A 10222-nucleotide genomic window follows, 5' to 3' on the forward strand; every position below is an offset into this window, starting at 1 on the left:
ACAAATTAATCTAAGAAAAATTAATCTTTATGTCTACTTCATAATATAAACAAAAAATCAGTTCTAGATCGTATAGGGATCATTATGAAAGACAATAAAAAAAAAACCAGTCTTCTAGAAGATAGCTTAGAAAAAATCTTCATGCCAAAAAGTTGATCTCAAAGAAGAAAGCAAAGCTAGGCATGGTGATGCATGCATGTAATCCCAGTACTTGGGAGGCTGAGACAGGAGCCTCATAGGTTTGTAGCTAGCCTTAGAAAGCTAGTGAGGCCCTCTGCAACTTAGTAAAATACAAAATAGGTCTGGGAGTGCAGCCTGGAGGTAGAAGGTCCCTGGGTTCCATCCCCAGTACCACCAAAAATAAATAAATAAATAAATAAATAAATAAATAAATAAATAAATAAATAATAGGGCTGGGGGCTGGGGTGGCTCAGCAGTAGAATTTTCCTGGGGTTAATCCCCAGTACCACAACAAAAGGAAGAGAAGAAGGAGGAGGAGGAGGAGGAGGAGGAGGAGGAGGAGGAGGAGGAGGAGGAGGAAGGGGAGAAGGAAGAGAAGGAGGAAGGAGAGAGAATAGTGATTCCTAGAGGCTAAGAGGAGTAGGAAAAAGGAGGGATAGAGGAAAGCTGGATAATGGGTACTTGGGTACCAAAATACAGTTAGATAAGAGGAATAAATTCTAGTGTTCTATAGTATAATAGGGTGACTATAGCTTTAACTTAGGTATTTTATGAACAACTATAAGAGAGGAATTCAAAGACTCAAACACAAAGGAATGATAAGAGTATGGAAATGGTAATTATTCAGATTTGATTTTACACATTCCACACATAGATTATCACATTGTATTCCATAAACATGTGCAATTATTCTGTATGCCAATTAAAATAAAAAATAAAAAAATTACAAATATATCCTCATAAACTCAAGCCAGACAATTGAGGTTTAGGGTTTTTTTCTTGGTATATCGTCACCATACATCGTAATGAAGTTCAGAGTAATAGAGACATACATGGACGCAGTTTCAGAGATCACACTCCACTCCCCCTCTTTCCTTGTACACAATACTGATTTGGCAATGACAATTTTATATATGTACATGATGTCAGCTGAAATGTTTCCTTCATCAAGTCCCTTCCCCTACCTGCCTCCCTCCTCTAGACCCCCTCCATCACTCCACTGGAGTTTCTCCTCCTCTATCTGGACTTCCTTTTGTATCCCAATTTCTCCCTAACTTCTACATATGAAGGAAAATATACAACCCTTCATTTTTTGTAACTGGGTAATTTCACTTAGCTTAATATTCTCTGGTTCCATCCATTTTCCTGCAAGTTCTTTATTGCCAAGTAGAATCCCAGTGTGCATATGTTCCATAATTTCATATTCCATTAATGTGTTGACGGACACCTAGACTTATTCCATGATTTGCCTATTTGAACTGTGCTGCTATAAACATGGACATATATGTATCCCTATAATATTCTGGCTTCAGTTTCTTTGGAAAGATATCCAGGAGTGGTATAGCTGGAATATATGGTAGTTCCATTCCAGTCTTCTGTGGAACCTTCACATTCATCTCCAAAATGGGCTGTGCTAATTTGCAGTCCTATAAACAATGTATTAAGAATTTCTGGGGCCCAGTAAGACGCTGGGTTCTGGGCGGGGGTCGCGCGCGGGGCACGCCAGATGGGGCCCGGGTCGCGGGACTCTGGGCCGCAGGCCGAACTGCGCGTAGCACGCCAGACCCCTGGAGAAACCGGGCCCAGTAAGACGCTGGGTTCTGGGCGGGGGTCACGTGCGGCGCACACCAACCGAGGCCCAGGTCGCGGGACCCTGGGCCCCGGGCCGAACTGCGCGTAGCACGCCAGACCCCTGGAGAAACCGGGCCCAGTAAGACGCTGGGTTCTGGGCGGGGGTCACGCGTGGGGCACGCCAGATGGGGCCCGGGTCGCGGGACTCTGGGCCCCGGCCGAACTGCGAGTAGCACACCAGACCCCTGGAGAAACCGGGCCCAGAACAGAAAAAGATAAAGAAAAATATCAGAGAGGAGGTAAGAAAGCCGTTATGGATGCCAGGACACTGGAGATGCAGACAAAACTTATCTAAATGCACTGGAACTTATGGATAAATTCGCCATGAAAGAGGACTGCTATTTCTCTATATTGTTAAGAATCTCAGACATCACCTGTAAGGAGAGAGTTTAGCAGAGACCAAGGAGAAATGCGGTGTTGAAAGAGTTCTCCGCGATGGTGGTGGAGACTTGTATTCAGGAGAAGCAGAAAACGGATCCTACCAACTTTATTTTTTTGGAGAAATTACACCAAATGTCGAATGCTACCATCACACCTGCTTAGGAACACTGGACAACATTCAGAGTGGAAAAAGAGCCTGGGAAGGATTTCAAATGGTGGAGGCAGTGGCAATGCCAGTGGCCAATACTCAGGGGAGGCAGAGACCTGATACATTACACCTGGAACCTTTGAAATAATAACCACAGAGACAGTGATCGGAACCTGCTGAGGGGTTAGGCGGATGCCGGGGCCAGTGGCCGACATCGGAGCTTGCTGTGAGGCAAGGCCACTACTGAGGCCTCCGTGGCCAGGATTGGAACCTGCCGAGGAGTTAGACCGATGCTGGGGCCAGCGAGGCCGGCATTGGAGCCTGCTATGAGGCAAGGCTTGTGCTGGGGCCTCCGAGGTCGGGTCCGGAACCTGCTGAGGTGTTAGGCTGGTGCTGGGGCCAGTGAGGCCGGCATCGGAGCCTGCCATGAGGCAAGGCCGGTACTGGGGCCTCCGAGGCCAGGATAATAGCCTGCCGAGGGGTTAGGCCAGTGCTGGGGTCAGCGAGGCCAGCATCGGAGCCTTTCTTGAGGCAAGGCCAGTGCTGGGGCCTCTGAGGACGGGACCGGAGCCTGCTGAGGGGTTAGGCCGGTGCTGGGGCCAGCGAGGCCGGCATCAGAGCCTGCCATGAGGCAAGGCCGGTACTGGGCCCTCCGAGGTCAGGATAAGAGCCTGCCGAGGGGTTAGGCCGGTGCTGGGGCCAGCGAGGCCGGCATCAGAGCCTGCCGTGAGGCATGGCCGGTGCTGGAGCCTCCGAGGCCAGGATAAGAGCCTGCCGAGGCGTTAGGCCGGTGCTCGGGCCAGCGAGGCCGGCATCGGAGCCTGCCATGAGGCAAGGCCGATACTGGAGCCTCCTAGGCCAGGATAAGAGCCTGCTGAGGAGTTAGGCCAGTGCTGGGGCCAGCGAGGCCGGCATCTGAGCCTGCCGTGAGGCATGACCAGTGCTGGGGCCTCCGAGGCTGGGATCGGAGCCTGCCGAGGGGTTAGGCCGGTGCTGGGGCCAGCGAGGCCGGCATCTGAGCCTGCCATGAGGCATGACCAGTGCTGGGGCCTCAGAGGCTGGGATCGGAGCCTGCCGAGGGGTTAGGCCGGTGCTGGGGCCAGTGAGGCCGGCATCGGAGCCTGCCTTGAGGCAAGGCCGGTACTGGGGCCTCGAGGCCAGGATAACAGCCTACCGAGGGGTTAGGCCGGTGCTGGGGCCAGTGAGGCCGGCATCAGAGCCTGCCGTGAGGCAAGGCCGGTACTGGGGCCTCCTAGGCCAGGATAAGAGCCTGCTGAGGAGTTAGGCCAGTGCTGGAGCCAGTGAGGCCGGCATCGCAGCCTGCCGTGAGGCATGGCTGGTACTGGGACCTCCAAGGCCAGTATCGGAGCCGGCCGAGGGGTTAGGCCGGTGCTGGGGCCAGCGAGGCTGGCATCAGCCTGCCTTGAGGCAAGGCCGGTACTAGGGCATCCGAGGCCGGGATAAGAGCCTGCCGAGGGGTTAGGCCGGTGCTGGGGCCAGCGAGGCCGGCATCAGAGCCTGCCATGAGGCAAGGCCGATACTGGGGCCTCCTAGGCCAAGATAAGAGCCTGCTGAGGCGTTAGGCCGGTGCTGGGGCCAATGAGGCTGGCATTGGAGCCTGCCGTGAGGCTAGGCCGGTGCTGGGGCCTCCGAGGCCGGGATTGGAATCCTGCCAAGGGGTTAGGCCGGTGCAGGGGCCAATGGCCAGCATCGGAGCCTGGCGTGAGGCAAGTTCACTCCTGCGGCCTCCAAGGCCGGGACCAAAGCCAGCTTAGGGGTTAGACCGGTGCAGGGGCCAGCGAGACCAGAACTGGGGCCTCCCATGAGGCTAGGCCGCTGCTTGAGCCAGCGAGGTCTGGATCAGTCCACTGAGTAGCCAGGCCACTACTGGGACCATCAAGAGTGGGATCGGTACTTGCAACGCAGCATGCACAGAGAAATATCGCAGAAAATATAAATCAGACGCTTCTCTTAATCAGCAATAACTAGGAGGAAAAGGGCAACAGGAAGAGGTTGAGCTATAGAAAGGGCCCTATAGTGAAGCAACTAATGTGACCAGTCAGAGAGTATGTAATACTGGAGGACGGAGCCTCTTTAAAACGCAGGAGGTACATAAACAAGTGTATCAAAGTAAATCACCAAAGAAGCGTGGGATGGAGGGAGGGGGAGGGAATGGGATGGGGGCTAGAGGAGGGCTAATTGGATGATGTGTGCTTGTATATCCTCTCAAGTCTTGTACTCCAATGTGATTGATATATGACTACAATGCACCAATTTAAAAAATAAATTAATAAAATAAATAAATAAAAAATAAATAAATAAAAGAATTTCTATTTCCCCACATCCCCACCATTATTTATTATTTTTTGTATTGATGATTGTCATTCTAACTGGGCTTAGGTGGGATCTCAGTATAGATTTTATTTATTTATTTATTTATTTATTTATTTATTTATTTATTTTGCAGTACTGGAGATGGAACCCAGGGGCATTCTACCTTCCAGCTTAACCTCAGCCCTATTTTTTTTTTATTCTTTATTTTGAAACAGGGTCTCACTGAGTTGCAAAAGGCCTCAATAGGTAGTACCTGAGGCTGTCCACGAATCTTGATCCTCCTCTCTCAGCCTCCCAAATGCTGGGATTACAAGTGTGTGCCACCACACCTGCTCTCAATATAGTTTTTATTTGCATCTCTCTGATTGCCAACAATGTTGAACATTTTTTCATATATTTATTGACCACTTGGATTTATTTTTGTGAAGTGTCTATTCAGTTCAATTGTCCAAATACATATTCATGTCCTTAAGGTAGAAATTTATTTTTTTTAATTGATTACAAAAAGCCGGGTGTGGTGGCACATGCTTGTAATCCCAGCATTCAGGAGGCTGAGACAGGAGAATCGCGGTTTGTGGACAGCCTCAGCTACTTAGTGAGGCCCTCCACAACTCAGTGAGACCCTGTTTCAAAATAAAGAATAAAAAAATGGGCAGGGGTTGTAGCTCAGAGGTCAAACGCCTCTGGGTTCCATCCCCAGATCTGGGGGAAAAAAAATTGGTTACAAAAACAGTGGCCATAAAAAAAAAAAAAAAAGATTTGTAAGTCTGGGTTAATTAGGACTACTTTTCATTAAAAGACACCATTAAGATAGTAAAAAGGCAGCCAGGCACAGTGGTGCATGCTTGTAATCCAGCATTTGGGAGGCTGAGACAGTAGATCACAGTTCACAGCCTCAGCTACTTAGTGAGTGAGGCCCTTTGCATCTCAGTGAGACCCTGTTTCAAAATAAAGAATACAAAATAGGGCTGGGGGTGTAGCTTGGAGGTGGAATGTCCCTCGGTTTCACCCCTAGTACTGAAAAAAAAAAGTAGTAAAAAGGCAATCCAGTGAATGGTAAAGATATTTGTAATTTTTAAAGAAAACTTATGTTTATAATATATTAAAAAAAACTTAAATCAATAAGAGAAAACCAAACATCCAAACAACCCTATAGAAAAGTGGGCAAAATATTTGTACAAGGCACTTCACAATATAGAATATCTACATGGCCGATAAACCTCATAAATTTAAAGGAACATGAAAATAAAATCACATTGAGATACCACTACATACTTACCAGGTCAAAAAGTCAAAAGATCAACAGTGATAAATATTGACAAGTACATGTAGCAAGTAGAACTTATGTGTATTTCTTTCTTTCTTTCTTTCTTTCTTTCTTTCTTTCTTTCTTTTTTTTTTTTTTTTTTTTTTTTTTTGGTGGTACTGGGGTTCCTGGAAGCCCTTCTACACTCCCAGACCTATTTTATATTTTTTTAATTTGGAAACATGGTCTCTTAAGCCAGCGAGGCTGGCTCCGAACCAGCGCAATCCTCCTGTCTCCGCCTCCCAAGCGCGGGGATTACAAGCATGGGCCACCACGCCCAGCGAATTTATTTGTATTTCTGGTGAAATAAATTGATGTAAACCAGTTTGCAAAATTGCTAGTGTTTACCAAATCTAAACACAAGCATACATCTTTTAATTATTTATTTATTTATTTATTTATTTATTTATTTATTTATTTATTTTGGTGGTACTGGGGTTCCTGGAAACCCTTATACCTCCGGGTTACACTCCCAGGCCTATTTTATAAAACAGAGTCTAGCCAGCGAGTCTGGCTTTGAGCCTGCGCGAACCTCCTGTCTCCGCCTCCCAAGCGGGGGTGGGGGTTGGGGGGGTTTCAAGCGTGCGCCACCAAGCCCGGCCTAAAAACATGCATACATCTTGAAGCAGAAATTCCGTTTCCATGCATATACTCAGCAAAATGTGTACATATGAATACCAAAAGGTGCTTTAAAATGTTTATAGCATAGTAGCCGCAAACTGGTAACGGAACCTGTGCCTACCAACCATATAATACGTTATGATAAGTTGATACAAGGAATACTATCAGCTGACAATGAATAAGTACTTTTACATAAAACAGATAATTGTCAAGAAGTAGCAACTGCGAGTAGCTTATTTTTTCAAGAACCAAAAGTATGAGGAGACAGTTCATAGGCAAAGGTCACAACATAAAAACCATCTTATCACTTCCTAGGAATTATAATATTTATCCTATATGCAGTGGGAGCCATTGGAAGCCTTAAAGCAAAGCAAGAAATGTGGCAATGTACATTGATTAGTGAGGGTCTACACTAGAAATATGGGTAGAGGCTAATACTATGGTAACATCATCCACATACAAAATAATAAAAGCCTAAAATGAGAAAATTATGATAGGTATTTGAAAGAGGAGAGTCAATAAATCTGTAGAATGAGAATTCTTAAACCCGGTCTATGCAGCAGAATCCCCTGGTCCACTCGGACATCATAAATGAGAATCTCTTGGTACAAGACTAAGCACATTCCTAAAAAATCCACAGATGTCTCTGATGAATACGTAGGTATGTGCACTAGAAAAAATCAGGGTTTGGCAAACTATGACCCATTATGAGCTCCATGAAGGTTAAAAAAAAAAAAATGTCCTTCCTGGATCCTCAGTATCTAGCATTGTATTTGATGTGCCAGAGTAGTGAGCAAAAATGTACTGCATGAATTAATTACTCCTCATTGTAGCAATCTCCACCTAAGGCCACAGAAATTATGTTTAGTTCAATGCCACAAAAATCTTTTGAAAAATTGGCCTGTCCACTTACACACAAAAATATAGGCTTAACTTGAACAATACCTCCAAAGATTAATTTAATAATGTCCCAGAGAATTAAGAAAAAATTATGCACAAGATTATAAAGTAATCATCATAAAAATCTATTTCCAATCAATCAATTTTGTGAATCAAAATAATTTCTTTTTAACTCTGGCACAAATTGTTTTCATAAGTTTCTATTTTCAATATTTAAACTAATTCAAATACTCAGATCAAATCAGATTAAATCAAAATATTATTGTTTTTGGCCAAGGACCTTACATAAAACCTTGAAAGCAAAGAAAAAAATGGTGTGGTTTTTTGTTATTGTTGTTCTTCCTATCCATATTTTATTTTTTTACTTTTAAATTTTTTTATTGGTGCATTATATTCAAACATCATATTGAGGTAAAAAACTTGTGTGTACAAACATGTACTCATCGCTAATTTAACCCCTACCCAATTCCCACCCCATTCCCTCCCCGTCCCTAACTCCCTTGCTTGGCTTAGTGATTGACTTCGATATGTTTAAGTACATGGTGTGTTTTAGAGATTTTCCTCTTCCCCCCTCCTTTCTCCTCCTTTAGGTTGTCTTGTTTGCTCCTCTATAGGATTTCCTCTTTCAAGAGTTCCTCCTATGACCCATTTCTCCCTAACTCTCACATATTAGGGAAAGCATCTGATTTCTTATTTTTTGTGACTGACTAATCTCACTTAGCATAATGTCCTCCAGTTCCATCCATTTCCCTGAAAATGATGTAATTGAGGTTTTTTTTTTGATGGCTGAGTAAAATTCCATTGTGTACATATCCCACAGTTTTGTAATCCATTCATCTGTTGATGGACATCTTGGTTGGTTCCATAGTTTGGCAATGGTGAATTGTGCAGCTATGAACATAGATACACATGCATTAGTTTGATAGTTTGGCTTCCTATCTTTTGGGTAGATACCCAGCAGTGGTATTGCTGGATCATATAGTAAATTCATTCCCATTCTTCTGAGGATCCTCCATACTATTTTGCAAAGTGATTGTACTAATTTGCAATCCCACCAACAATGTCTTAGAGTTCCCACTTCCCCATATCCTCGCCAGCATTTGTTGTTGTTTGTGTTTTGAATGATGGCCATTCTAGTTGGAGTTAGGTGAAATCTCAGGGTAGTTTTGATTTGCATCTCTCTGATTGCCAGTGATGTTGAGCATTTTTTCATGCATTTATTGGCTATTTGAATTTCTTCTTTTGTGAAGTGTCTATTTAGTTCATTTGCCCATTTTGTTATTGGATGCTTTGTTTTCTTAGTGTTGAGTTTCTTAAGTTCTCTGTATTCTAGATATTAGTCCTCCTTCGGTGGTGTAGGTGGCAAAAATCTTCTCCCATTCTGTTGGCTCTCGATTGAGGTTCTTGATAGTTTCCTTTGCTGGACAGAAGCTCTTCAGTTTCATGCAATCCCATGTATTGATTCTCCTTTTAATTTGTTGTGCCTTTGGGATCTTGTTGAGGAAATGTTTATCTGTGCCTATGTGTTGTAGTGTTGGACCTATGCCCTCTTCAAGGAGCTTCAAGGTCTCTGGTTTAATTTCCAAGTCTTTGATCAATCGTGAGTTGATGTTTGTACAGGGTGAAAAAGTGGGATTAATATCCAATTTTCTGCATATGGTTGACCAGTTTTGCCAACACCATTTGTTGAAGAGGCTGTCTTTTTTCCAGTGTATGTTTTTGGCCCCTTTGTCAAAAATCAATTGGCTGAAAGTGTGTGGACTTGTATCTGGGTCTTCTATTCTGCTCAATTGGTCTATATACCTGTTCTTTTGCCAATACCATGCTGTTTTTATTACAATGGCTTTGTAGTATAAAGTCTGGTGTGATATTTTAAATAAATAATAAAGATCAAAAAAGAAAAAAGGAGAGTATGTGTGAGTACAAAAAAGTAGAGCTTTTCAGAAATTATTGTGGTATCTAATGTAAGACATCAATTGCAGAGAGCTAATCATTACTATGTAAGAATTCATACTAGCTAAATTATACCTTCTCTCCCCCAATTCTATTGTTTCATCAATATCTTATACCTTTCTCCAGTGGATATGCAATGCTTTTGAGACAGGGATAGAAAGAAAAGGTGAGCAGAAAAAAGAGGATTTCTAAATATATGGGTATTTAAAGTTATAGAAAGTTCTTAATCATAGCAGGGGATATAGTTTTTAGTCTAGATTGTCATAAAGTCAGTCCGAGTTTTGGAAAGGCAATGCAAAAGACCTAGTGAGATCCATTCTGTGACTATTCACTGCACAAACTTTTTAAAAAAATTTTTATTATTTTTTATTTTTTCCATATTTTATTTTATTTATAAATGGAACATATTGAAAATGGTGTACATTTAGATTGTGCTTCGTGCCCTCTCCCCCCCATTTCCCTTCCCCCTCCCAATAGAGAGTGTCCAGGTTAATCATGTTATATTTATACTATTACACATATTCAGATGTAGCTCCTCCATTGAACAACCTCAGCTTTCTTCCTCTCCTATCCTTCCATTCTAGCTTTGCTGAGATTTCCCCTCCATCATCTGGAGTCCCTCTGGTATTACCACTACTCCCTAGCTTGGGCATATTAGAGAAAACATATGTCCCTTCTCTTTCTGTGCTTGACTAATCTCACTTAACATAATATATTCCAGTTTCTTCCATCTTCTTGCAAATGCTATTGTTTTATTCTTTTTTTAT

The sequence above is a fragment of the Muscardinus avellanarius genome, assembly GCF_963383645.1.
Source record: "Muscardinus avellanarius genome assembly, chromosome: 4".
Lineage (NCBI taxonomy): Eukaryota > Metazoa > Chordata > Mammalia > Rodentia > Gliridae > Muscardinus > Muscardinus avellanarius.